Consider the following 27948-nt stretch of genomic DNA (forward strand, 5'->3'; position numbering starts at 1 on the left):
ATATTTTTCAGCATTTTGACCATTTAATGGTCACCTTCACTGTACATGGGTATTGCAACATAGGTCACCAAATGTATACAGTTATTACTTTGGTTTCAGTCAGTATGCACAAAAATTTATTTGCATCTGCTTTATTGACAGATCAGAAAACACGTTGCAAACTGGTCAGATAAAGCTGTAACGACCTCTATTGCTGAAAACAGACGTGATCGTTTTAAAAATGGAATAGGCAAGTTACAATTTGTAGTGACTTACAGATTTACACAACAGGATACAGGCTAACAAAAATTAGTTGGCTAAATTATGATGCAAAACTTTTATGTTCACTCAGAAAACTTTGTAGGATTCTACACTTTCCCTTTCCACACTCCTCTTTTCAGGGAACTTAACGGAGTCTTCTGCAAAGGCTTCTACAAAGAAAGAATCCTAGGATTCTACAACGGTTTCTAAGTGATTATCCTTAAAATGACAATTAATTTAAAAACCCTAGAAGATAGCGTGCATCCTCTAATGATCAGATGATTGAAGTGAATTCAGTTAAACTGAGTCTATAACACAGAATTTAGTAGTTGAATCACTATTCAGCTTCTACCGGTTGAAGACACAGCAGCTGGCATCACACATGCAAGGTGAACTCTGGTTATGGCTCTAATTCTATGGCTACAGCAGTTTAAATATGCACTTAAATTAAGCATATGTACCAATATTTTGGCAAACCGTAACAAACAACAGTGGACATGCCTGTATTCTCAATCCAAGCGACTGCAAATTAAAATTCATATACTTACCGCTTGTTGTCCAAACTCTTAAGCATTTTGTGTCTCCTACACACTTAAGACATAGAGAAACAGAATGTCCATATTTTGCTGATTCAGAACTTCTCTAAACCTTGATAAAAAAAAGCTTAGTATCTTCTCCCTAGAACAATAACAGTAAAAAATTATTTGTAATGGAATTTACAGCTGGATGCTGGTCCATTCACTCCAAAGTGCTAAAGAGAGCACATCCCTGTTCAGCGCAGACTACTGAGAAAGGAACATTGTGCCATGTATAATTTTCCTAATAGGACAATATGATTTAATTTACCTTGAATGACTCTTTGGACATATAAATGTCATATTCCCCATTAATCTTTCTTGATTTACTAAACAAGATAAGATCAAATACTTCTTCCTTCTGATGTGCGGAAAACAAACTCCACAATCTGTAAGACTGTAAAGTAGGTATGTTTATTCGGCGCCGGGCAGCACGGGGGGTAGGGTTTCGTCCTATACATTTAAGTTTATCTGCCAATTAAGATCTTCCTGTTTTATCTCTGCATATGCCTCAGGAGACATGCTTAGGAAAGCCTTGAGACCTTTTGGGAAGACCATAGCCATTATGGGGTGTTCACTCCCCACGTTTTTCGGCAGATGCGAGCATAACAAACAGTCAGACCAATTCATGACTTTAGCAACTTTTTTATGGAGCTGCAGAAATGTATTACTTTCCCATGCCCTGACTTTATTTGTCAGTGTCGTGATAATATAAGTTTTTGAGGCTGTAGTTGTGTGACACTCCATGGAGACTTGGGTGCTCTTTTTACCCTAGTGTGGTGTATCCAGGCGCTCTGCTCTCTGATCTTGATTGCCATGAAGGAGGTGAGGAGTACCTGGTATGGTCTTTCCCACTGTGGTTCCAGGGTTTTTTCTGCAAGAGACTTTACATATATATAATCTCCAGGTTGTATGTCATGTGTAGGTTCATCTAGACCTCTTCCCCGGGTCCCAATTACATGTTTTCTAATTTTATTGAGCTGTTTGTTCAATGCCACCATGTAGGAAGTCATAATTTCGTCCCCAATTTGCATAGATATTCCTTTTTGTATTCCATAGGGTCGTCCATACAAAATTTCAAAGGGGCTTAGTCCTTCCCTTGCCCTTGGTCTAGTTCGTATACGCAAGAGGGCTAAAGGGAGAGACTGAGGCCATGTCAGGTTCGCTTCTTGTCCCAGTTTCACAATTTGCTGTTTGATTAAGTGGTTCATTTTCTCCACTTGGCCATTCGATTGAGGGCGATATAGGGTATGAAGTTGCCAATCTATTCCCAAATGGTGGCTGATCTGTTGTACTATTTTTGAGACAAAGTGTGGTCCTCTATCAGAGGATATGGTTGCCAGAACCCCAAAACGTGGTATTATTTTTTGTACCAATACTCTAGTTACCTCCCGAGCCTTAGCTGTTCTGGTGGGGAATGCTTCTGGCCAACCTGAAAAGGTATCAGTTAATACCAGTAAACATTGATACCCCCCCTTTTCTTGGAAGTTCTGTAAAATCAACCTGCCATTGTTGTCCAGGCCCATTGCCCTTCCCAATCTGGCCCATTTCTAGTTTGGGAGTATTTTTAGGATTAGTCTGGAGGCAAAGGTCACACTGTTGAGTCACCTGTCTCACTGTGGTATATAAGTTTCTAGCCACGATTTCCCTTATCAAATGTTTATACAGAGCCTCTGTTCCCCAATGCCTTTTTCTATGTTCCTCCCGTATCAAGTGCCACAGTAAACAAGAGGGAATAATTAGTCTTCCCTGTGGGGTATAAGCCCACCCCTCTTCATTATATGACCCTTCCAAGTCTGTGATAAGTTTCTGATCTTCCTTGGTATATTCTGGCTTACCTTCTAGGGAGATTTGCTTATCAGGAATTAGAGCCCCTTCTATTTTTACCTCTGTTTTGGCCGCTTGTTTTACCTCTCTGTCCGCCAGTTCATTCCCTTTTTCAAAATCTGAGTTCACTTTCTGGTGTGCCTCAATATGCATAATTGCCACTTTCTCAGGGAGCTGGACAGCTTCTAGTAGCTTCAGAATTTCTTCTGCATGTTTGATATTTTTCCCTTGGGAGTTTAATAGTCCTCTTTCTTTCCAAATTGCTCCATGTGCATGCACAACTCCGAAGGCATATTTTGAATCTGTGTAAATGTTCACAACTTTGCCCTGGGCCAATTCCAAGGCTCGGGTTAGGGCAATTATTTCTGCCTTCTGTGCGGAGGTGTTCATGGGCAAAGGCCCCGATTCTATTACCTCTTGACTGGTGGTGATGGCGTACCCCGCATGTCGATTGCCATTTGAGATATAGCTGCTCCCATCTGTGAACCAGTTTTCCCCGTTTTCTATGGGGCTGTCCCTCAGGTCTGGGCAGATTGCGTATGTTGCTTCGATGGTTTCCAAACAGTCCTGACGCACCGGTTTTCCCGTGTTCCCGCTAAGAAAAGAAGCTGGGTTGACAATGTTAGTGACTATAATTTCCACGTCATCCTGTTCTACTAACACAGCTTGATATCGCAGAAATCTTTGTGGAGAGAGCCAGTGCTCACCCTTTGCTTCCAGTACTGCTGATACTGTATGAGACACCAAAACAGTCATTTTCTGGCCCAGGGCAAACTTTCAGGCTTCCTGTATGTTCAGTATCACAGCTGCAACCGCCCATATGCATCCAGGCCAACCCTTTGCAGTGGCATCTAACTGCTTAGAGAGATAGGCAACTGCCCATCGATATGGACCCAGATCTTGTGCCAATATTCCTAGGGCAATGCCCTGCTTCTCATGAGAGAAAAGAAGAAACGGCTTACTGACATCTGGGAGTCCTAAGGCTGGGGCCGACATCAAAGCCTTTTTCAGTAGCTCAAAAGTTCGTTCTGTCTCCTTGTTCCACTCAAGCTGCTTCTGCTCAGTGGCTGTCAGCGCATACAATGGCTTAACAAGCAGTCCATAATTATAGATCCACAATCAGCACCACCCGGTCATTCCCAGAAAAGTCCGTAACTCCTTTACTGTCTGGGGTTTCTGAGTTTGGCATATTGCCTCTTTGCGGGCCTGTCCCAAAGTTCTCTGCCCCGCACTAATTTCATAGCCCAAATAATTCACTTTACATTGCACTACCTGGGCCTTCTTCTTGGACACCTGGTATCCTTGGAGTCCTAAGAAATTTAACAGACTCACCGCCCATGCCATACAGTCTTCCTCTGTGTTGGTAGCGATCAGGATGTCATCCACACACTGCAACAATTTTCCTTTCTCAGATGGGGCTTCCCAGGATTCCAGGTCTTTTGCAAGCTGATTCCCAAAAATGGTAGGACTATTGCGGCAACACCGTCCAAGTGGGCTGGGTCTTCCGACCACTTTTAGGATTTTCCCATTCGAATGCAAACAATTTTTGACTGGCTTCGTGGAGAGGGAGGCAAAAGAAAGCATCCTTCAAATTTAAAACAGTAAACCAAATTAGTTCGGGTGTCAACACAGTCAGCAGGGTATATGGATTCGCCACTACTGGGTAGAAGTCTTCAGTTATTTTATTCACTGCCCGTAAGTCTTGGACCACCCTATACGACACATCGGGTTTCCGAACAGGTAATACAGGGGTATTGAATTCTGACTCATACTCCTTTAATAGTCCTAACTGTAGAAATTTTTCTATCACCGGCCGGATTCCTTCCCTATCTTCCTTCTTTTGGGGACATTGTTTAATTCTTACCGGTCTTTGGCCTTCCTTAATTTTAACTTCGACAGGTGGAGCACTTTTTGCTCTTCCAGGTACGTCGGTAGCCCATACTCCTGGATACACTTAGTTTAGGATTTCCTCATTAATTTTTCCTTCTGAGGAGAGACTAGTTAGGGTTAGACTTAATATCTGAACATATTGCTGATCTTTTACCTCCAGAGTAATTTCTCCTTTTTCAAATGTCATTTTTGCTCCCAATTGTTCCAACAAATCTCTTCCCAAAAGTGCTTTTGGGGAGTTGGGCATATATAAGAATTTGTGAATGCCCCATTGTTTTCCCAGTTTGTATTCTAGAGGCTTACAAAAATATGTCTTTTCACTTTGGCCAGTTGTCCCTTTTACCATAACACAATCATTTCCCAGAGGCATCAAAGCTTGATTCAAAACAGAGTATGTTGCCCCTGTATCTACGAAGAATTTTACTTCTTCTTGTTTTTCCCCTAGCTTTATTTTTACTAAGGGGTCGGCTAGTCAATTTCGTTCATCTACGTGAGCCAGCGTCTTCCCTTGATTGTTGCGCCATCTAGCGTTCCTTTGGCGCTCAGGGCACTGGTTCTTCCAATGTCCGGTCTTTTTACATATTGCACATTGGTTCTTGCCCAGAGGCGTCAGCCCACGCATTGGTTTAACTTTAAATTTCCGATTTTCATTTTCTCTTACCACTGCTAGTATTTTCTTCTGGTCTCGCCTGTAACTTTCCTCTCGATTGTTAAATATTCTCCAATGCTGCTTTTAATAACCTTTCTAAGTCTCTATTTCCAGGAGGTCTTAGTTTTTGCAATTTGCGCCTAATATCCCCTTGTGATTGTCCCAAAAAGAGGGATATTAGTTGCTGTGTGCCTACCTCCGAATTCGGATCTAGAGATGTGTGTTGGCGCATCACGTCTCTTATTCTGTGTAGGAACTTGGAGGGCGTTTCAGAAGGACCCTGTCTGACCGCATATAACATTGCCCAATTTATTGTTCTGGGAATTGCTTTTTCCATCCCTCTGGATATCCACTCCTGATATGCCTGTAACTCTTCCATATCGGTGGAGCGGTTTGGATCCCATTCCGGGTCCAGCAAGGGAAACCATTCTCTATAATTACCTACTTTTATATCATAGTGTTCTTTAGCAAGCTCCCCTGCTGTTTTTATAATTAGTTGCTTTTCAGTTTCAGTCAAGCAATCCAATAATAATTGTATGTCACTCCAGTCGGGATTGTGTTGTTTCATTCTAAATCTAAAATTTTGTGCCGTATTTATTGGATCATTACAGTATCCTCGGGCAATCTCTTTCCATTCTTTCAGATCGGTGCCCGTGAATGGGATTTTTATTTTCATGGTTCCTCCGTCTGGATTTACGGCTTCTCGGAGGCGTGCCTGTAAGACAGTCTTCTGTCTAGTGCGTGAAGACGCTGGGCTGTTTGGAGCTGTAGTGGGGGCTTTTGTGTTTCCATGTGTGGAGGCAGGCATTTGACATTCCTTAGAAACAGTTTTGTCCGGGGGTGGACTGGGAGCCCCGGCCAAGCCCTGTCTCCCTAACCCATAAGGTGGGTTAAATAGATCATCTAACTCGGGCTCTTGTTCCCCGTTCAATTTAGTACATCTTTGTCCAATACTACATGCTGAACAACATCTTTTCAACTTTCCTTTACGTTCTCTCCTTTCTTCTTTTTCTAGGGTTAATACCATAGGATCCCGAGGGGGTACTAATCCGTAGTCTCTCTGCCATTCAGGATTGTCCTGAAGGACAAAAAACATGTCTGCATATGATGCCTCATTCCATTTTCCTTCCCTTCTTAGGAATAACATTAATTGCAGGAGAGTGTCATAATCTAACGTTCCTCCCTCCTGAGGCCATTTCGCTCCATCCTGTAGTTTATATAGGGGTCACCACTGATTACAGTACTTAACCAATTTTTTTTTATCTTCGGTATCTCCTTGTCCTATAATATCCTTCCAATGTTTTAATATACATCCCAAAGGTGATTTTCCATACGGCTTACTCCCCCCATCTGCCATTTTGCAATTTTCAATCGCTTCGCTTTTCTCCGGCCGCCTTAGTTGCCCAAGGTCGGAAACGCGGATAGAGCTCCTCACTCGCTTCGCACTCAAATGCACGTCTCAATCACACCCTTGCATTCACACGCAGTCAGAATAATCAAATTATACCGGGAAAAGTAAACGTTTCAAAATTCCTGCAGAATGTGCAACAAATAACAAGGACGATTATTAATCCTGCTATTAATCCCTCGATTACAAACAATACCATCAGATTGATCCCGACACTTTATATATAAGCTCTCTCCGTGCCAAGACACAAAGGTGGTCACAGTATCCACACTCTCAGACATCCACACACTCATAGTGGTCACACAATCATGCAAGAAATTTTGGAAAGAGGAAAGTCCCCTTGCTTTCTAGCCCACCTCAGAAGAATCTGGGCGGCTAGGGGCGGCTGGACAGACCTCACACCACACACAGTCACAGCTTTGCTCAGATTCCCAGGACTCACTCACGCTTTCACAACACAGGCATTTACACCATAGAAGGTCCCACACACACAAAATCCTTCACACAAACACTATGGTTCAACAAGTCCAAATCAGTAGCCAACAGCCAATATCTTATTATAATAATAAAAAATCAATACCTAAAGAGCATCGCTCCAGTTGTCAACCTTCTAGCAGCTGCAAGTATCTTTTAAGGTTGCAAGAGGCCCACTTACCCTTCTCCTGCTTCTCATATACCGGTCATCAGCAGGTCCATTCTGGCTCCCAAAAATGGGATGCAGCGGTTACCTTGGACTCGCTCGATCTACTCTCAAGATCGCTAGCGGCCACCCTTTGGTCAGCGAGTTTCCCCCCCTGGGCAACCTCGGGTTTGCTCGATCTACTCTCAAGATCGCTAGCAGCCACCCTTTGGTCAGCAAAACCCCCCTTCCTAAGGTACCTTTCCTATGGACTACGCTGTGCGCCGGACGTCTCCGTGCGTCTCATCAGCAGCCCTGTTCCCCGTTTGAAAACATACCGTTTTTATCCGTAGATCCAGGGGTTTCTCTTCTGCTCCCGGGTGAACAGCTGAGAAGGGGAGGCTCCTCCGAGGAAATCTCCCGGGGCGCGCCTAGGAGCGTCCGCTCCACAGCTGGTCCCTCAGCCAAGCAGAAATCCTCCTGCCTGGCTCGCCAAACTGACGTGCGGAAAACAGACTCCACAATCTGTAAGATTGTAAAGTAGGTATGTTTATTCGGCGCCGGGCAGCACCGGGGGTAGTCCCGCCAAAATCGTGTGCACCTGGCACGGCAACTCCCTTTGAATTTATACAACCAAGTGTTACATATACATGAAGTTTCAGAAAAACACGCCTATACATATGCATGAGCTATCCCCGCTCCGTATTAAAATTAGTTCCAGGGAGTCATTGGGTATTAAAATTAGTTCCAAGGAGTCATTTGGTTGGTTTTAGCTGATTCTTGAAGGAGGCCCCTTAGTTCTTATCAGGAACTGTCCAACTGTCCGTGTGAGGAGGTGCAGGACTTCTCGCTTCACATAAAGAGTTCAAAGCACAAAGCAAGGCCTCTCGGTTCTTATCAGGAACTGTCCTTGTGAGGAATGCAAGACTTCCCCCCTCTCGGATAGTTTTTACAATAGCTAGTTAGTAAAGCATAAAGCATAAAGCATCATATGTATTAGCATGCACAGCAATAATCAATAAATGCCATATCTATTAAAGTTTCTTTAACCCCTTTTCTCACTTCCACAGCAAACATTAAACTCATCCTGATATTACAGTTACCTTTGCTCTTTCAAATAAACCTGTTGAGAGAAACCACAAAGCTCTGACAGATAAGAGAAGGCTATATCCTCTACAGAGACTGATTTTCCTCCTGTCACAAGAAGAAAAAATGAGAGGAGGCATAGAACAACTTCAGCTACTTACCAAGCATGAGCCAAAGAAGGATACGGGGAAAACAGTGTTACAAAAAGTTGAAAACTAAGAAGGCAGGACAAGAGCAACATTGCTCATTTCATCAGATTGGGAAGACCTTAGCAATCTCCAATGCCTGCTGAAGTCTCACCATCTGCTCTTCTAGTTTCTCCTATGCTCACAGAATGCTTGAGTGACTGTTAAGAACAGACAAATATTTTTGGAGATGCTTGAATATTTTTTGCATAAGACAAAAGGAAGAAAAATTAGTTTATCCCACTGGCCTGGAGACATGAGGAAAGTCAAAGACTCAAAATAATTTTTACATCATCTTGGAGGTCTCTAGGAGTTATCTGGTTTAATTCTGAATTGACCACCATTATCTTGTCTGTGTTTTATCCTTAAGATTACTCCAGAAGACAGAAGAGTCTAAAGAAAAATTTGAACAGGTTGCAGAATGAAAAATTGACTTTGCAGCACATTTGAAAGATATTTTCAGAATAAAACCATTCTTAAGCATTTTATAAAACAGAATGGAGTGGAAAAGGTCAGGCTTTCAGTCTGAATCTCCATCACTTCCATGCAAAGCAGTCACAGAGTTCACCTCAGCTGTGAGAAGCCTTCCAGTCAAGAACCTCACCAAAATTGATACCTTCTGGACAGCAGAAATGTATTAACTTTTTCAGACAGCACGATAGTAGCCCAGACATACTGAAGAAGCAATGGAGTGCATATTTAAGAGTAAAAATCAAAACAAGCCAAAAATTAAGCTAGGTAGACAACAACCATAGCCACATCACAGCAACTTTTTCAAAGAAAGTAACCTCTTAAACTCAACATTTATATAAACCTGATTGAAGCCAAACCTTTAATTGAGAATTCTCCCCTATGTTTAATACTATAAGGTGAAAAACTTGGGCTTATTGACAGCCTTAGTAGCACTGGTACTAGATGATTAGAAAGAGACATGGAGAAAAAATGAAGTAACAACTGAATTTCCAGATGAGATCATTCAAGCAAATGAAAAAGTTTTATTTTTCATAACATTTACTATTTCAAAACAAATGTACTATCAGTTGCTAGTCTGTTTTTTTTTTCCCTAACAGTATTTATGTAGATTTATTTGGACAAATCAAACAGAATACGACATAAAAATTGACACCTTGTTTTCATCTAAAGCCTCATTATGCTCTTCCATGTAATGCTACCTGAATACAGGCATGTAAAGGCAGAGAATCACCACAAAACATGCTACAGGAAATATTAAAGTGAAGTGGATTCAGAAAGAAAATGTAAAAAAAACCCCAAACATGCGACTTGAAGTCATTAGGTTTAATCCAAGACCATTTTAATGACATACGGTTCTTTTTTCAGTTGCTTATGTTAAAGAGATTATGTTGTTACTACACCAGCAACTGCAGGATGTGGAGTTCACGTTCCCAGTTAAGTAACAAGACACCATAGGGAGGGTGGGGAAGGAAGAGGAGTAGACCTGAGGCAAAATGAAGGAAGAGGAGTAGACCTGAGGCAAAATAAAGGAAGGTATGTCTTTGTAACATCTGTTTAATAATAGGCAACAAACAACTTCTTTCTTATTATACTACAATGAAACCATTCATTCTGCAGTCACAACACCATTATTTTGAATTCCAAAGAGATTTGTGACTGATCAATAAACTCCTAAAATGGAAGAAGGCTCAGAGAAGACAGGCAAGGGCAATGTGCCCGTGAAGCTCAGAGAACCATGCAGGTTGTGACTGTTGCAAAGCTGACTTTACATCAGCACAAAAGGGACCTTTGTGAGGGTGCACTTTGTTTTAGATAAAGGGCTATTACAGTTGAGTGGATCAACTGGTGGTGTAAATGTTTCTCCCTGAGTTAGCTAGACTAGATCAGAGGAGTGAATATGTAGCTCCACTTGACATAACACAAAAAACTAAATAAACAAAAGAATTTCAAAGAGAGCAACAAGCTTGAGCAGGCTTCAACCCATGTATTCCTTCCTTCTCAGCGACTGTGGATGCCCAGAGTTGTGACAGTGAGTGCATTACAGAGACTAATAATGGGAATCACACTGGTATTGAGATTAAACTGTGTATTGCAATCACTATAGTTTGCTAAAATAAATTTTGTGTTTTCAGTATATTTTGTATCACTCTGCTAAATCAGAAATCCCATGTAACATCAAATATCTTCAAATAACTAAATTTAGTATTAAACATTATACACTCCACATGCGGAATATCTAAAAGAACCTGATCAGAGAGTATTGGACTCTGACAAGATTCTGTGTTCCATGTTCCATCCCCTGTCCTGAGTTTTTTCTGAAAGTCAGTGAATAGAGACTGAAGTTATGAGGACAATATGGTCAGTCTGACCCTCCTGTTCCTTTCTCATTCTTAAAATGGAAACAATTTTTTTTTTCTATGAACTTCCAATTTTAATTTTAAACATTCTTAAGGTCTTCAGCCAAGGAAACTTCCAAACAGAAAGTATGTCAGGGTGAAGATGAACTAGTGTCCAGATATGTTCTGGTATTGTGAGGGTTGACCCTTCAAAATAATTTTCAGAGTAAAGCTCCAGGTTATGGAAGGACTTTCCATCTTTGGCTGTCTCAGGAATTTTCTCTCCAATATTTGCTCTGACAGTTTAATCTCTTCCTTAGGAGTTGTTCCAACTGCCCTGGAAGAATTAATAACCACACTTAATTTCAGTACTTATGTGCATGTTTTAAATATCAACTAAAAAGGACGGCTCAAAACCACTCCTGTCTTGTTAAACAGCCCAAATCTTCAAACCATAATCTGTATAGTATTTTTTCTTTTGGTAAATTGTATTGTCTCCTTTTGTTGTAGGTAGGAACAATATAACAATTACAAAGGCCGGGTATCCTTGGCGATGGAGATGGAACCTCCCCCTACCAACTAGAATATGCATCCTGATCAAGGACAACAGTATACTCATAGACCTATATTGTATGTAGGTGATCTATGGTTTCTTATATAAGCCTACACTGGACCCTAACCAAAATTTGTGTCCTGAACTGCCCTTAGGTGATTTTAATACTAAAAATTATGCCCCTTATGGGTAATGAGTATGCTAATGAAGAGGATCTCCCTAAATGTTTAAATATGAACATACGTAATCATGGGTAGTCGAAAAAGTATGGGTAACGAATCAGTTATTTTATTATGTTTTCTTCCTTGTTATCATTTTGTATAAAAGACCCCTTGTATTTCTGAGAGGTATGCTGGCTGTGTTAGATGCCTAGCACCTGCTTCTGCAGAACCAAAATAAATACAAATATCTCAACTCAGTGTGTTGATTGGCTCTTGCACGTTGGGCAAAAGAACCCCTGGTTTTGAGACAACACCTTTTCCCTCTCACCCTCCTGACAGCCCCTGCTTTCAGGTGAAATGCTGTTCTCAGAACTCATTCCTGGGACAAAGGGCGTGATGAATTGCATCAGATGGATGAACTTTGCCATATTCCTACAGCTAGGAGGATATAAAAGCAGCCTAGTAAACGCAAAGCGGACCTGTGTCAGCCTGCTTTGTTTTCAGCCATACAAGTTAAATGAAGTGGGTTGACAGAACAGGTACATCATAGATAAGAGCAAAAAAGAGATACATAGATCTTCAACAATATACCTAAAGTGAAGCCTCTAAATCACTAAACAATATAAAGGAAGTCAGAAATAGATGCAATGGAATACAGAAACACATTGGTGTAAGGGAAAAAAATACAAGTTGATGTCAGACTTGCAGGTGAACTTCAGTTTAGCTAGCAACTCTAACTGGGAAGAAGAAAATCAAATTCCTTAAAGGTTTTTTTTTAATCTCAAATCTTAGAACAGTAAGAGATTAAGACAACACAAAAATGAAGTCAGGAGCTAGGAAGAAAGGAGTAAAACTTCACACACAAATGTGAGATATGTTCACCTGATTCGTGTTAATGTGAAGCAATACTAGGGTTGCATGGTGAAATGTGACCCTCTTTGTATATGGAATCTTTAATTACCCTGTTTGTTCTTATATAGCCACAGGCTTGGGGGAAACAGGAAAATATGTACATAGTTCTAGAAGTTTTGTTTAAAGTTATAAACGTATTTGGGAGGTTTATTTAAGTTATTAAAAATGCGTTTGGCAGGATTCACTCCTGCCTTAGTAGCTTGACATAATTAAGGATTTTACCTGCTTAACAGCGCTGTTTGCATAAGAAGGACACTTGACAATGGAGAGAACAAAAGGCGGGAAAAGCGGGCTGGGGGCTGATGAGCACGGGCACGTAAACAACTCCAAATATGGGACCAGCCGCTTCGGTACTTTTAGCCAATTAACACCTGCATAGTAGCTAGTGATACGCTCTTGGCCAATCAGTACCTGCCGCGAACGGTGTGAGTAACCAATGGAGTGTAGATTGTGAGCTCCCAAAAAGGAGACAGGCACGGTGGGGGGACCGGGAGAGGTTATAAATACTGTAACTGTGAACAAAGGGGTGTGCGTCTTGGTGGAGCGACGACTTCTGGCGCGCCCAGCGCCGTTTGCTTGTTTCTATTCAATAAATTGGAAACTGTAATTGGAACCCTGTTTTGGGACTCAACTCATTTATAACACAAAGAAAACCAGAAAACAGAGCTTCTTGGATTCTTTTTTTTTTCCTGAACTTTCCCAGCCCACAGGATTGATTTGGCCTGCAACAGAATCTGTTTCAGAAAAAGAAAGACTTGTAGGCAGTGTGGGTTCCCCAGAAAGTTTCCTGAAAAACATCCCCTCCTGAAATAGGGTATGCCCTCGCAGGAACAAACCCAGGCAGCTACAATTTATAAGTTGTAGTCAATGCATCCTAAAGACATCCATTAACTAGAATTTAAGCTCTTGGTTTGGAAAACATAACACTTGTTTGTCTGCATGTTTTGCCCCACTGCAGTATTACGCCCCGTAGAAAGCATCTTGCAGGTCTGCGGGTTTTTTATATATTATATATTTATATGTTTATATTTATTTATATTTATTATATTTATTATATATTTATATTTATATATTTTTATTCATTTAGTGCTTAATTAACCCACGTTTTAGTTTGGCCTTAGTTTTACATTGGTGACTACAGTAGGAGGATTTAAAATAAAACTGGAAATTTTAAACTGAAGTAACAACAAAGCTACATGTTTCTGGATGTTTTCAGAGTTTTACAGAGAACATTTTCTTTACATAGCTGCTAGTTCCTGTTGTTGGAGTTTGAAAAGAAACATTTACTAAGCTTTTAATTTTCTTTTGTGAGTTTACAAAGTGGCTTGATCGCTACATTTGGAGCTGTTTGCCAGATCTAAAGATCCCTGCAGTTAAGTGATTAAATTCCTACCTTATCTTTTTCTTTAACTCAGGAACAAGGGAGGCCTCTGCTTTGCAGGAGTGGGTATACTTACACATGCTTCTTGCTGAATACATTGTAAGGCTCTCTTAGCTGGAACAGGAAAGTCAATCTGACATTTGAGGTCACCTCCATACAGCTTTTCCACTACGCTGAATAGCAGCCACAGCTGTGGCAGCTGTGGCCTCAAAAGGTGGGTACAAGGCAAGAGAGAGTGTTCTAAATGTAAGTGTCAAGGGCTTTAGAGCCCTGTAATAAAAACATTAAAATAGTAATTCAAGAAGTCTCTCAGAATATGAGACACAAATTCTTCGCCGGGAGTCCCAGAAGACCACCAGAGACCCCCAGAGAGACTTTATTAAGCATGAGCAACGAGGCAGAGTTTATGATAATAATCTCTAATAATTGCTTTGAATTTGCATGATTATTCCAGGAAACATAACGAATATGTCTGTTTCTGTATAATATAAACTTTGCTTCACGTGCTATATGGCATGCATGATAGGTGGAAAGATCCCCTGTGCAGCCAGTGCCGCAATAAAGAGAATGCCCACCTTTTAATGGTACATCAGTGTTAAGAGGTTTATTCCCGATTTTGGTGACAGGGGGACAGCCTGCCTCACCACGGTCTGCACCACAGGCTGCCAGGGAATCTCTGCCAGGAGTGACTTTACTCCTCCCCCTCTTTCTTCACTGACCTTGGCGTCTGGATCTTTCCTCTCACAAGAAATTCTTCACAATTAGCTCAGGCAGATGCCTCCCAGGTTCTCTTCACATCTCCTCTCTTCTCTTCTCATGGCCGGGCCTGGTCAACTTGGGCCCAGACAGCTGCCTGGCGGGAGGCCAGAGGGTGAGGGCTGCAAGGCTCGCATCTCCGTGTCTCTGCCCTTGCTTCAGCTTCTTCACTCCTTTTTTCATTTTCCCCCTTCTTAAATACGTTATCACAGAGGTGTTATCACTGTCACCAATTGGCTTGGTCCTAGCCAGCAGTAGGTCCACCCTACAGCTGGCCAGGTTTACCAGAAACAGGGGAAACTTCTAGTAGCTTCTTGCAGAAGCTGCCACTGTAGCCACCCCTGCTACATGAAACCAGCACAGATGTGTAAAATGCTGTCTTTTTTTTTTTTTTTTAATACTGCACTCATTTTGAACTAGGGAAACATGCAGAAGAAATCTAGTGATGCATGAATCTGTGGAATTACTGTTTCTCTCATCTTGTAGAAGAGTTTTGTTTCCTGATTTCAAAAGCCAAGGCTTGGTAACTATTCTTATTGCATAAGGTTACACCAGCATTATGTTGGAGGTAGGATGGGAAAACAAGAGTAGAATTCAGTATGCAATCATATTGAAAAGATGGGAAGTGTTGAAAATTCTTCACATTTTAGGAGATCTTCCCAGCTACTTGCAGCCCTCTGTTGAAAAGAAGAAAAATTTAGCTAACACATGGACCCTCAACATCCTAAGGATTCTACTGAGTTATGCTCTTTTGGTTTAAAATTTCCAATAAACTGTATGCATATGACCATGGTTAGAAGGAGAGAAGGAGGAACATGTGAAAGCTCCAAAGAACTGTGGAGAAGAACAGAAAGTATATGCCACTCCTGTTTCTCTGCAGGAAAGGACCCTTGGGAGAATGGCAGAGGAAGACAATACCAAAAGCTGTAAGAAAGCATACAGAAGATGACAGAAGGAATCTAACTAAGATTACAGGGATGAGGGAGGAACACTACTAAGTCCCAGAGTCATAGACGCTAGACAGAGATGACTAGTCCATGCACCACAAGAGCAGCACTATGTCACGGCACTGATGAGGAGGTGAACAAATCTGAGGCTGTTTTGCTAGTTCTCTTCTTCCTTCTCACCTCCCAGACAAAAGGCAGGGCTTGATTAAGAAGCCTAGTATCACCTCAGTTCGGCAGCTTTGGTATTTATTCAGTTATGAGTCTGCTGAAACACATGAAGTCACAGAGCAGCAAGCTATCTGCAGGTAAAAAAAAATCACAGTTCTGCTTGAAGACTTCAGAGAATAAAGGGAGTGGGAGGGACCGGAGGTCACAGCCTGGAAGTTTCCCTTTGAGACCCCACAGGCAGAGGCAGTGATGCATGCCACTAAATATTAAATTTTTTTTAAAGGAATGCTCACTGTGAAAGGGGGATTCCTCTACCAGAAATGGGGTAAATGGCTTAAGAAGGAAAGACTTCCTCTGCTTGCAAACTTGGAACAAACCCAGAAATCACTGAAATGTTGACAGGTCACTGTTGAGAGCAAAAAAGTGGCAAACAATTTGCTGTCTTTAGTTCTACTGCTCTTAAGAGTGAAAAACAAAGTTTGCGGTTAGTATACAGCTTTGCCAAACATTCTAGTCTTCATTTTACTGTTATGTCCTTGAGGTACGCATCTACAAACCAGAGACAGGAGAAGGCAGGAGGCTCTGAAAGAAAACAAGCTGGGGGGAGGGAAGAGTGTAGACAGCAGTGGAAAAGCAGCAGGTTTAAGCAGTTGAGGACAATTAAGTTATTTCAGCTATTTGGTCTGCATACAGGAGTGGGCTCAAGAGACCCAAAACCAAGCAGGCTTAGAAACTCAGGGAATTCAGCAGCAGAAGTCAGTTGCACAATAGATGTTAGCATCCCTCTAGAGAACAGAATTGGACTTGTTTGTGACCAAGGCATGCTTACTGGCAATTTAGCTCCCCCCGTGAGTCATCCATCCAAATGCCTTTAGCACAAAGAAAATTTGAGACAGGAAGGAATACTCAATCTAGGAAGCATCAGTTCTCCATCCTTCCAAACACTGCTCAGATATGTAAGGACCAGGCAAGGCTGGAATAAGCCTTCCCCATCCTCAGTCATCTGCATAGAATACAAGCTGAATTCTGCATGAGATGATGACAGAACAGGTATCTTCGCTGCATGGGAGGACACCACTACCTTAAGTAACACCTTCATTCACCTCAAATAGCTCAGAAAAGCAGGTGGTATATATTCTGTCAGCCAGGTGGAATATTAGAACATAATGTATTCACACATCCTGCAGCACTGAACAAGGCCAAAAAATTGCAAAAAAAAAAGTCATACAATACTGCTTTATTTACCTGGTTAGATCTGCATTCACTTGCCAATAATACACGTTGGTAAGAAATAAGCTCCCCATGTGATGTCATAGAATCATAGAATGGTTAGAGTTGGAAGGGACCTTCAAAGGTCATCTAGTCCCCTGCAAGGAGCAGGGACATCCCCAACTAGATCAGGTTGCTCAGAGCCTCATCCAGCCTGGCCTTGAACGTTTCCAGGGATGGGGCCTCCACCACCTTTCTGGGCAACCTGTTCCAGTGTTCTATAACTCGCATCGTAAAAATTTTTTTCCTAATTTCCAATCTAAATCTACTTCCCTCTATTTTAAAACCATTACCCCTCATCCTATTGCAACAGGCCCTACTAAACAGCCTCTCCCCATCTTTCTTATAGGCCCCCTTGAGGTACTGGAAGACCGCTATCAGGTCTCCCCGGAGCCTCCTCTTCTCCAGGCTGAACAGCCCCAACTCTCTCAGGAGAGAGGAGATCACAAAAGCACTTGATGAAATGGTGAGGTTCCCATGTACTGGAAAAGGGAAAACATAATTTCCCCATTTTTAAAAAGGGAAACAAGGATGATGCAGGGAACTACAGGCCAGTCAGCCTCACCTCTGTGCCTGACAAGGTCATGGAGCAGATCCTCCTGGAAACCATGCTAAGGCACGTGGGAAATAAGGTGATTGGTGACAGCCAAAATGGCTTCACTAATGGCAAATTGTGCCTGAGCAACTTAGTGACCTTGTACAGTGGGGTTACAGCAGTGGTGGATAAGGGACGACCAATTAAGGTCATCTACCTGGACTTGTGCAAGGCATTTGACACTGTCCTGCATGACATCCTTATCCCTAAACTGGAGAGACATGGATGTGATGGAAGGACCACTCGGTGGATAAGGAATTGGCTGCATGGCCACACTCAAAGAGTTATGGTCAACGGCTCAATGTCCAAGTGGAGACCAGTGACAAGTGGTGTTCCTCAGGGGTCTGTATTGTGACCAGCATTGTTTTACATCTTTGTCAGATAGGCAGTGGGATTAAATGCATCCTCAGCAAGTTCACCAACAATACCAATCTGTGTGCTGTGGCTGACACGCCGGAGAGAAGGGATGCCATTCAGAGGGACCTTGACAGGCTGTAGAGGTGGGCCCACACGAACATCATGAAGAACCAGGCCAAGTGCAAGGTCCTGCACATGGGTTGGGACAATCCCAGGCACAAAAATAGGTTGGGCGGAGAATGGATCGAGACCAGCCCTGAGGAGAAGGACTTGGGAGTACTGGTGGACAAGAAGCTCAACATGAGCCGGCAATGTGCTCTTGCAGCCCAGAAGGCCAGCCGCATCCTGGGCTGCATCAAGAGGAGCATGGCCAGCAGGTCAAGGGATGTGATTCTCCCCCTCTACTTCGCTCTTGTGAGACCCCACCTGGAGTACTGTGTCCAGTTCTGGAGCCCCCAACACAAGAAGGACATGGACCAGTTGGAGAAGGTCCAGAGGAGGGCCATGAAGATGATCAGAGGGCTGGAGCACCTCTCATACGATGACAGGCTGAGAGAGTTGGGGCTGTTCAGCCTGGAGAAGAGGAGGCTCCAGGGAGACCTGATAGCAGTCTTCCAGTACCTCAAGGGGGCCTACAGGAAAGAAGGGGAGAGACTTTTCAGTAGAGCCTGTTGTGACAGGACAAGGGGTAATGGTTTCAAAATAGAGGGAGGTAGATTTAGATTAGATATTAGGAAAACATTTTTTTTTTACAATTATGGTGGTGGAACACTAGAACAGGTTGCCCAGAAAGGTGGTAGATGCCCTATCTTTGGAAACATTCAAGGCCAGGTTGGATGAGGCTCTGAGCAACCTGCTGCAGTTGAAGATGTCCCTGCTCCTTGCAAAGGGATTGGACTAGATGACCTTTGAAGGTCCCTTCCAACCCTAACCATTCCACAACTCTCTGATTCTACAAGGTCAACCAAGCCAAGTGCAAGGTCCTGCACATGGGTCAGGGTAATTCTAAGCACAAATACAGGCTGGGCAGAGAATGGACTGACAGCAGCCCTAAGAAGAAAGCCTTGGGAGTACTGGTGGACAAAAAGCTCAACATGAGCCAGCAATGCGTGCTTGCAGCACAGAAAGCCAACTGCATCCTGGGCTGCATCAAGCATGGTTGTCAGGTCAAGGGAGGCGATTCTGCCCCTCTTCTCTGCTGTTGTGAGATCCCACATGGAGTACTGCATCCAGCCCACAACATAAGAAAGATGTGGACCTGTTGGAGCAGGTTCAGAGGAGGGTCATAAAAACGATCAGAGGGCTGAAGCACCTCTCCTGTGAGAACAGGCTGAGAGATCTGGGGCTGTTCTGCTACCCAAATTACGTAGTCAATTACTTATAAGAAAGCCACATGAATTCCTTCAAGCACAGGTACTTTTTTTCTCCATAAAACAAATGACCTTTTGACACCATGGGGTTCAGAACCCACCACAGACTTCCATTCACACTAGTCCAGAAAATTAATCACCAACACTTATAGAAAACAAATCTACAATACAGCCAACAATGCTTTTCAGCAGACATATCATAATTTTGCTTGTAAAAAAGAATTGTAGTTCAAAGCTATTGAGTAGAATTCAATATACTTTTTAAAATCACAGAGTAGAAAATGCTTATGTAGTTACCTTTCAGGATTACCTTTTCTGCTCTGCTTCCCCACCAGAAATTGATTTTTATGTAAGAGTTTTAGATGCACATATTGACATAACCCCTACTAAATAAAAGGATCCAATCCTGCAACTGCAGCTTATTCTGGCAAAAGTAGTAAAAGACTGGCAGCAACTGTTTTCAGGAGCAGAACTGTATTTTACAGGAATAGGCTTGGATTAAACACTGACAACTAGATGATTCTTCCTCAGACTAATGTTTGCAAATTAATCTCCCCACAAAGTGTTAACTGCAATCACTGGCTTTTTAACATACCAAAAAAAAAAAAAAAAAAGAAAAACATAGTTCATTGCTGTGGTGGTTTAGCCCTACTTAGCAGCTAAAAATATCACTCCCCCTTCACCACCCCTCCACAATCGGACAGAGAGGAGAACTGGTAAAAAAAAGAAGGCAAAACTTCTCGGCTGAGATTAAAAAAAAAAAAAAAAAAAAAAAAAGGTTTGAGAGAAATACAGAGGAAAAGAAAACAGAGATAAAAAACAAGTAAACAAAAAAAAAACCCCAGAAAATACTTAAGCACATAATTCACAGTACAATAGCTCACAGTGGATACTGAAGCCCAGCTCCCCCCGAGTAAAAAAGCCTGTCCCTCAGCACCGTCCCCACTTTATACACTGAGCATGATGTCACAGGGTATGGAAGAGCCCTTTGGCCAATTTGGGTAAACTATCCCAGCTGCTGACTAATTAGTAAACTGTCCCAGCTGTGTCGCCCAGCTGCAGGTGCCACCAGCTCCAGCTCCTCTCCCAGTTCAGATGAAAATTAACTCTATCCTATCCAGAAGCAGGAAAATCACATCAAGAACTTAATGTAATGTGGAAATGCAGCATAGCCAGACAAGTCATGGCCGAGAGGCCAATATAAATCCTGTTTTTTAAAATGCCTAAACAAATGTTTCTAGGAAACAAAACCATGCAAATCTTCTGGCAATGGTTTTATTAATCTGAAGCCGAAAAAGCTAAAATAAAAGAAACTTAATAGTCCATGTAACTATTAAGCAGGTATTCTTTATTACAACGTCAGACACACGGGGGATCGCTCCTCCCCCACTCTCACTCCCTGTGGGAGTTTTCCTCCCACGACAGGTTATTCCCCGGTCTCTGTGTCCATCTCGTGTCTGTTCTCTGTTCTCCAGAGTCACAGTCTCTCTGGTGGTCGTTCTCTCCTCCTTATCACTACGTCCAGCTGCGTGGATTCAGACCTTTGTCCTGCTTTGTTCTTGCTGCCAGGGTGGTTTCTTGCTGACCTATCTTTGCTGGTTCCCAATTTCCTTGGTTATTTCACCCTATCAGTTGGTTCTAAACTTCTTAAGTCCCTTTATCTTTGTTTCAGCCACTGTGTCTGTGCATCCCATCAGTTGCTCCTAAACTCCTCAAGCCCCCTTATCTTGGTTTCCGCCAGTGTGTCTGTACCCCCTCAGGATGTTCCCATCTAACTTACCCTAGCTCCTGCTAGAGTATCCTGAAAGTATCTTGTTATGTTAAGTTTATGACTCTACTGTTCTTTCTCTCAAGGTTAGTAGTTTATATTTTCATACAAGAATTAAATTGTTAGGCAGGGTTCCTGCTAGGATATATATTTGATAATTTTATTATTCTGTTTAGTCTTTTATTCTTCTAAATCTCCTCTTCAAGTCCATGCTGGGAAATATATATTGTTTTCCTTTGTTATTTCTCTTCTGACTGTACTACTGGCTTCCGCTGTGTGCAAAAAGAATTAACGAGTAATACTAGCCTATTTAAAACACAACACACTTTGAATTGAAGGGATACTTAGCCAAAAATGTTAGTTGCATTAGATTTATTCTGAAGTAGCTGATTTTTTTTTAATTTAGAAAATATTTTATAAATTGTTTTTCAGGACCAGCAGTTTAAATGGTCGTCTTGAAGAACACTGTCAAAAGACCAATGTCCCAGTAACCTCTCTAAAAGTCTTTGTTCTGAATGTGTCTCCTCTGGTATTAATGGTTTGAAGCAGAACTAAACTTTAGTTCACACATCACTTGATATGTGGAGTTTTAGAATTTGGTCTAGGCACTTGTTCTTTTAACAAAGAAAGAAATGAAAGAAAATTCTTCTTTTTTCCTTCCCTCACATTTTCTAGTATTGAAAATGTACTTGTAACTGTTCTGACAACTCAAAAATTGTTGTCAAAAACACAAAATAAATCTATTTCTAGCAGAAAGAGATTTAAAAACCAAGATGTGGAATAATGGTAATGATTTATAACAGACTTTGGGAAAAGCTTTCACTGGTGTTAAAGCTACCCCACTGTTCACTGTCTGAATTTCCATACAAGACTAACAGAAAGCTAAGAAAAATGCCACTGTCCACACCACTTAACAGGTTTTGCCATCCTGCACTAAAGATTCAGTGTCATGTAAACTGCCGCAGCATTTTAATACATTTCAGCAAAGAGCAAAAGGGAGATTGACATGAATCTTACTGAGTTGACAATTAAACTTTTAAAGGTAAACATTAATCTATTTTGCATTCCCCCTCCCCAAGGCTGTACTGTACTAAAACCAAAGTTCTTATGCTACTGGACATAGCAATTTAGGTACTCAATAAACTACACGCTTATTATGCTCCAATTCCACACTCAGGAAAACCACTTCGTACACATGTGTTTTGAAGGCCATATTAGAGTGAATTTGCTTTCATGCATGATGGGAATAATAAACATACTCTACTGACCTGGCATCACTTTCAATACATAAAGCGTTCAGGCAAAACACACTCAATAAAACAAACCCAAAAAGCTGCTCGGCAAAGATATTAATGCTAAGTAATATCTGGGTGCATCAGCTAGCTATGCTTGAAGTTCTATCAAGAACAGAAATAGATTCTTGAATGTGGAAGACACCAGACTTTGAATAGCTTCATATTAAGAAGTGTTGTTTCCATTTAGTGACCTATTCATCAATCCCGCTAAATTAGGCTACTTAATCAGAAGGATCCAAATCTTTTCAGGCATCTATGAGCAATACCAAGTGTGTTTCTCCATCAGACTACAGAGCACCAACATTACATGCTTCTTTCAGTCAAAACCTAGTAATAAAGCAGAGATCCACACTCTGCATCACAATCAGTAGCCATGTAAATAATCACTTCAACGCCTTCCCTGCGATATTAATGAAGGTCTGCACTTCTGAAAGATTCTACTTCTGAAAGAGATTAATATATTAATTGCAGATGGTCAGGGGGAGATGGAGGGAAGAGAGAGGATACACCCCCCGTCCAACATCAAATTATTTTCAGAATTTGACAACAGCCTTGACCTGCATAGTTCATAAGTGCTCACTCCCACGAAGGCTGTAGAATCAGAATTAGTAACTGCAGAGTTCAAGGGTGCAGTTCAGGCTTAAAGCTTAAGATGCTCTTTTTGAGCATCTAGACTTTATGACATCAAAGCTGTAGGCACATCTCCAGGGCCATTCACTGAAGTCAGAATCCACACAGAAAGGAAAAACTTAGTTCTGTGTTTCCTTAGTTCTGTGTTGCCTTTTCATCTATGAAACTGAGACACATTCCTCTAGCTCTTTCACCAACTTCCCACCTAAAAGAAGGCTTACCAAGCCAAATCGCCTCCTGCCTACCTGCAGCCATGATTTATTTTCTCCGTGAAATTAACAAAGTCAGCCAATAAATAGTGGTGACCTCTTTTACTTCAGAAATGGATGACACCCATGACAATGCCACCACTTGGTCAACAGCATGGCAGCAGAAAAGTGGCACAGCACAAACTGCTGCTAATGCAGCTTGACCCCAACTCTGGGATGATCTAGTTATATGATGGTCCAGTTCCTCACCACTCAGCACCTCAAAGAAAGTCTGAGTCTCCCTCAAACCAGGAAGGCTGTTAGAGTTAGCAGACTTCTTCCGTGGCAAACATTTCTCATTCTGTTCTCAGAAAAAAATATCTGACAATCATTAGCCATTTTGATTCCATTCTCTGAGATGGTAGTGAGCAATTTCAGGCCACTTACTGGATTGGTCACAAGAATTACCTGTCTGCATTTTCTGAATATAGTTCAGTGGGAAATCCCAGGAGAATTCATCAAAGAAACAACAGACGAGGACAGAAAGTAATAGGGGAGTGTCACATGCTGGTCACACACCAGAGTGAGGTTTTGCTTGTATTCTCGGCAACAGAATTAAGAGTCAAAATGGAGTCATGCTCCAGGTAACTTTATTTGCCTGACAACAAATTTGCAAATGGAAGAGAAGGGAGAGGGAAAGGAAAGAGGGAAAAAACTTCAGTTGCAATAGCTACCATGATAGAGCTGCAGCGTCTCTCACTCCGTGGGAAAACATTCCGTCTGATGTTGGTCGTTTCTGGTCTTTTATTGGGTTGTCTCATTGCATACTCATTGTCCTTCCAAGACTCACACAGCATATTCCAAGAGCTGGTTTGCTTAACTGCACCCCTCACCTGGCAGTGGTATGCATGCCCGATACGATCTCTGGGCCCCTCTGTTTTTCTGGCCTTGAGTCTGTGCGCGTGTGTTGGGGTAAGGCTAAATTTCTTGGAATCGGCTCTGCATTCAGGTTCACAAGAAAAGACGAAGCTCTTAGTCCTGTGGTTTAACTGGTGCTCCGTTGTTATGGTGGTGATGACAGATGGTGGTTTGATGTTCCCACAATGTTGAGACAAACATCCGACACAGTCTCTTACGTGGAGGACCTGCACAGTTCTGAAATATATCAGTATTCATAAGATGTCAACCTGTTTCCTAAATCCTTTGATGGTTTAATGGTTGTGACCCTGCCAGAATATAAATCTTTCATCATTGTACACCATCCCAAGCAGCATGTCTGAGCTCTATGTGAGCCACTGAATAGACCTCTTGAAACATCTATCTACAGTGGTAAAAATGCATTTTAGAAATACTTAGCAAAACAGACTGACTAGATGAAGTTTAGTTTAAACACTTTCTCAGTAAGGCTTTCACTTTGTAGGTATTTCCTATAATAGAGACACAAAAAAAAATTCAGGAAGATGGAACTTAACATCTTAGATGGAGCAGTCTTGAGTCCACATCAATGAAGATGTAGCACTTCTCCCCACAGACAAATTATTCCCCCATTTCACAGTATGCTGTCCTGTCAAAACACAAATTCACATTTTAAAATGTTTTCAGCATTAGCACTTTAATCTCTAGAAGAGACTGCAATTTCTAAGGAGTCCTTGTAGCAATAAAACCCTACAATAAAGCCACACACAACTCATTGACAGTGAAGAAAAAAAAAAAAGAAAAGAGAGACCCACTAAGGCTGTCCCCATACTGGGAAGCATTAGAGAGCATTTGATTGTTTGATTAAGAAATGACTCAATTTGTATTCTTTGTTTTACCATTCTGTTATGATCTTTTGCTGAAAAATACAAGCTGAATAGATGTTAAAAATATATATATATATGTATATTTCCCTCCTCATCCTCCTGTCCTTAGAAAGCCTAACTGCCTGGTGTGATTCTCGCAGTGTGTCATACAGCAAATAATGTGTCTCATTTACAGTACAGCTATACATGCCTGCAGGCTCTCTCGTTTAACTGGTGATCACTAGTATGAGCGGCAGCTAACACCTTAAGCAGCATCAGTTTTCATTTCTCTAGAACTTAGTAGCTTCTCTATACATAATCCAGGATGGTTTTTACAGTGTCTTAGTACAAGTGCCCACTGGATGTTGGCCTTCTCTGCCATATGAGCACTTAGGGACATGGTTTAATGGTGGACTCGGCAGTTATGTTTCCGGTGGGACTCAATCTCAATCTCAAAGATCTTTTTAAACCTAAATGTTTCTATGATTCTAAGGGCAGAAAAAATTAATAGTATTAACTAACAGTTGGTAATAGTTTTTGTAGGATATAGGATGCTAATTCCCCAACGTATGCAGTTCAGGGGCTTGTGATATGAAGAGAATTTTTTTTTCTAAAATGATGGCAGAATAAAGACTGGAGGTCACTTTGTTTGTGCATGTATGTGGTATCATAATCATAGCATGTGGCTGTATTTTAATATTATAATTGGAGTCTAATTCTGCATCAAGCACTTGGAGCATGGGGGCAAAAAGTGCAATGCTATATCCCGAAATAACTACGAAGGAGAGTGGGAGGTATGAAAAAAAAAAAAAGCAGGAACAATATGTTTTCCAGTTCACTAGTAAAGTACTTGTAGAAAAATATTAGTAATTAGAGGGGTTTTTTTTCCAAGATATTTCCCATACAAAAGGCCTTGGTACTATCGTGCAATTAACAGCTTTCCAAATATTTCACGCAAAACCGTAGCTACCCGCGACGCCGCGTTTGTGCCGCTGAAAGTGGAGGCGGAGAGAGCTTAACAATTCGGTGTGAACACAACTGTCCTCACCAGCACGGTTACAAGAAGCCCGGCTTCAACAAGCCGCTGATCTTTGAAAAGCCCTTGGCGATCACTGTCTAGGGAAAGAGCTACAACTGCTTCATCAACAGAAGGGTGGGCTGAGCCCTGCCACCCCTTTTTGTAACAGAGGTTTGCAAGCGTGAAACCTGGCCAGCCGGAACGACGCTTTTCTCTAAAACATGCTGATCCCAACCCTTTCTGCTCCTTTCTCGCAGAAACCGGAGAGACTCAGCCGGGCGGGAAGGAGGAGACCGAGCGAGGCTCTGGGCACGAAGCCCCCCCAGCGCCGAGCGGAGACTTACCGGCGGTGCGAGGCCGGAGACCAGCGGTCCGCACGGCAGGTGGCTGCGCCAGGTGACCAGAGGCCAGGCCCCAACGACTCGGTAGCACGCACACAGCGGCCCCACCGGGGCGGGGCAGGGCGGGGCGGGGCGGTCGCGGCCGGCGGAGCTGCTGGGGCGGGGCGGGGCGGGGCGAGGCGAGGCAGGAAGCCGCCCTGGCCCGGCTCTTGCTGCGGAACAGCCCCTCCTTACCTCTGCTCTTGCACCGGTTTCTGGAGTCAAGCCCGATCTGGGCCGCGTGTCGCCGCCCGGGAGGAAATCCCGCCTTTCCGAGCCGAGCTGCCTAGTTCAGTGAGAGGCATGGGGCCACCTCTCTAGGAAGCCTGTTCCAGTGTTTGACCACCCTCTCAGTGAAGACATGCTTCCTGATGTCAAGTCTGCACCTCCCTTGTCACAGCTTTAAACCATTCCCAGCCGTCCTATCACTGGATTCCAGGGAGAAGAGATCAGCACCTCCCTCTCCACTTCCCCTCCTCAGGACGCTGGAGAGAGCAACGAGGTCACTCCTCAGCCTCCTTCTCTCCAAACTAGACAATCCCAAAGTCCTCAGGTGCGCCTTCTAGTGTAAGGGAACAAACATCCTTGGAAATAAGAGGTATTGTCTGTGTTCAGTTAACAGGAACCTAAACTCCTTCTGATCAAAGCATTGTTCATGTAGCGTTTGACGAGAATGATGTTTAACGTTTAACTTGAGCTTAAAGACAGGATATCTTGGACATCAGCGTTACCTGTTTACTCAAGGACGAATGTTCCTTTTGGAAGAACAAAGGAAAGTCGGCAAGAGAAAATAGCCCTCAGATGACACGCGACCATATGTATGGTTAAAAGGGGTTAGGGTACTTCATCTGTGAGAAGCACCAGAGACCACCAAGGACCCCTGAAGAAATGAAGACGTGTGCAGAAAAGTTTGAAAAGGAGCCAGGAAAAGTGACCTAATGCCATTACACAACCTATGTAGATTCGAATGAATATGTATCAGATACGTGGAATATGTATAAATTTATTATATAAGTATAATGAAGGAGCCAGCTTTGTGTGTGCTTGATTTGTGGTGCATCCACCGAGCACTCAGTCTTGAAATAAAGAGCAATATCTCTCCTGAGTGTGTGTGAGTTGGCTTATTGTACATTCAGTGAAAGAATCTGCTTTTCAGACAACAGTTTCTGGTGACCCAGATGGGACGGCCGTGACACCTTGCCCAGATCAACTTGCCAGCTGCAGGGGGGGAGACACTGTTCTCCAGACTACAGCACACACCAGCCTGTTGATCGGGGACTCCACGAGTGTTCTCCCCAGTCAAAGCAGGTAAGCAACACAATGGGGAAATGCTTGCTAAAAAGAGGTATTGCCTGTTTGGTTGGTGTAATACTATTTTGCAATTGATGTTGTTAGATATATGGGATGAGGTACCGTATGTGGATTTATTCTTTACCTTAAGAAATGATCATGAGACTCGAAAGAAGTGTAAATTATTGATTTCAGACTCTAATGTAATGAAGATGATGAATGACATGAAAAATTGTTCGCAGTGTTGTTCTGCTTGTAACATAGGAAAAAGATGTTTAAAACTGGAAGATGAGGAGGAGGACATTTAAATATTGATGGCTCTGGATGGAGGAAGTGTTATG

The 27948-nt window shown here is 42.4% G+C and overlaps 1 long non-coding RNA gene across 1 annotated transcript; it reads right to left on the bottom strand.

Moving 5' to 3' along the window:
• Positions 1-14376: 14376 nt before the first annotated feature.
• Positions 14377-26388, bottom strand: LOC147601673 (uncharacterized). The gene is made up of 3 exons (XR_015257808.1): positions 26282-26388; positions 24032-24293; positions 14377-15228 (listed from the first exon to the last, which is right to left on the bottom strand). It is a non-coding gene; the product is annotated as an uncharacterized LOC147601673 (long non-coding RNA).
• Positions 26389-27948: the final 1560 nt, after the last annotated feature.

This window comes from Chlamydotis macqueenii, chromosome 2 (assembly GCF_036417535.1).
Source record: "Chlamydotis macqueenii isolate bChlMac1 chromosome 2, bChlMac1.mat, whole genome shotgun sequence".
NCBI lineage: Eukaryota > Metazoa > Chordata > Aves > Otidiformes > Otididae > Chlamydotis > Chlamydotis macqueenii.